General features: G+C 34.6%; 1 pseudogene; it reads right to left on the bottom strand.

Annotated features, from left to right (window-relative positions):
- Nucleotides 1-1726, bottom strand: part of LOC107711909 (actin-like) — a 7341-nt pseudogene extending 5615 nt beyond the window's left edge.
- Between the last annotated feature and the right edge of the window lie 476 nt (nucleotides 1727-2202).

Here is a 2202-nt window from a genome sequence, read left to right on the forward strand (position 1 = left end):
CCCTAATGGAGAGAGAAGCGCGATTAGTGACCCTTCCAGGAGAGGATTTCCTCTCTAATGATTGTTCTGCAGCTGTGTTCGCACCTGGTGACGGGGTCTGCCAACAATAGAGGGGAAGACAGCACGGGGAGCGTCATCTCCGGCAAATCCAGCCTTAACCAAGCCAGAGCCGTTGTCGCACACAAGGGCGGTAGTCTCCTCGTCGTCGCACATGGTTGGTTTTCTGGTTGGTCTGTGAAGGAAACATCACACCACGGTCAGAGACAGAGACGCAGAGAGCAAGAACCGGATGTCCTGATAAACACGGTCTCTACTGAGTTTACATCCTGAGGCCGAGCGCATAAACTAGTCTAGACTAGTCTTACAAGTTAGTCGTCTAATTGGTTTCTTTTCTGAAGTCAGGTGCATAAAAATTGGTCTAATTTGAATCCAAAAAGTAAGACAGATTAAGGATAACCGCTAATTGGAAAACATTTTTCAGCTATTTTCCAAGGCAACATTTTGTTTTGAAGTACCAAAATAACTAAAACTAAAATAAACATCTATAAAAAAAAAGAACTAATAAAAATGACAAAAAACACAATAAAATTTTACATTTTAACTAAAATGAAAATGGAAAACAAAAAAAGAAAACTGATTTCGAAAATATAGAAAAACTATTAAAAATGACAAAAGCATCAAAATTACTAAAACTTTAAGTACAGTTAAAATGAAAATTGAAAACAGAAATGCAAACAAATTAAAAATATTACAACAACTAATAAAAATGACAAAAACGCACAACAAAAAAGGAGTTAAACATATTGAAAAAAATTATAAAAAAGACAAAATACAGCAAGATTACTAAAACTTTAGCTAAAATTAAAACATAAAAAAAAGGATTACAAATATTTAAAAAATAAAAAAAATAAAAATTACTAAAACTTTAACTGACACTAAAATGAAAACGGAAAACATAAAAAGGAAATAAATATATATATATATATAATTACTTAAACTTTAACCGAAACTAAAATGAAAACGGAAAACACAAAAATAAATTACTAGTTCTTTATGCAACTGGATCCGGTTCCGCATTTACATTTATGCATTTAGCAGTTTAAATTTACATTTATGCGTTTTATCCAAATCCAAATTGAATTACGTTTCTTACAAGTGCAAATCATTCTTGTCAGAAACTCACCTAAATAGTGTATTTATTCGGTATAAATCGTCTGCAACTTACGTTTCACAGTAGAATAGTTAAGTAATAATAGACTAGCGCGATCAGCGACACGTGTTAGTTCTCCGCGCTCTGCCCATGAAGGGTTAGTGAAATCATATCTCCTCGTGGCAGCTCAAGACTTACAGCCGGATTCACTGAAGCCAAAGAAAGGCTAGAGTTTAACTGGAGGACAGACGCTCTATTTAGGGCTCGAGGAGTCCTCTGCTCGCAGCTGTCGGGCTTCATTCATGCCGATGCTTCACGAAAAACGCCTTTAAATCTAGTGTCACACACTAATCTGAGATGATCTGCTCCGCCAGAAGAGTAATCGTCAGAACTGTTCTCCAGAAGCAAAGTCTTAACTGTTACGCCTCAAAGCTCAGACTCTAAGAGCTAACGAGATTTCAGATGCAGCAGCTTCTCCGGTTGTTCGCAGGACTCACCAAGTTGTTATCACAAGACTGATGCTTCCACTGGGACAGAGAGACAAGGTGAGGAGCCGCTTTAAATAAGACCGGCTCCCCGGGCCCGGGGGGCAGCATCGGGTTCACACAAGCCCAAATAAGAGCAGACGAGAAAAAATAAAAACCAGAAATCTATCTATCTATCTGTCTATCTGTCTGTCTATCTGTCAATCTATCTATTTATCTATCTATCTGTCTATCTGTCTATCTATCTATCTATCTATCTATCTGTCTGTCTGTCTGTCTGTCTATCTATTGTCTGATAATATCTATCTATCTATCTAAAAATGACTAGAATAGAATTTAATGAAAAATTAAATACATTCAATTATCAAAATGTGATGGATATGTAAATGTATTTGTATATATTTTTAAAATCGTTTTTTTTTTAAATGTGTAAAAAATTATACATTACGTAGAAAGATAAAATACATTTATTTTTATATATTATTCAAATGTAATTCTGTCTATATATTCAAATCCAGTTCTTATTTAATTTGGCAAATTAATGTCAAATTTATTTATATATTAATA

Source organism: Sinocyclocheilus rhinocerous, unplaced genomic scaffold, assembly GCF_001515625.1.
Source record: "Sinocyclocheilus rhinocerous isolate Xijiao unplaced genomic scaffold, SAMN03320098_v1.1 scaffold2493, whole genome shotgun sequence".
NCBI lineage: Eukaryota > Metazoa > Chordata > Actinopteri > Cypriniformes > Cyprinidae > Sinocyclocheilus > Sinocyclocheilus rhinocerous.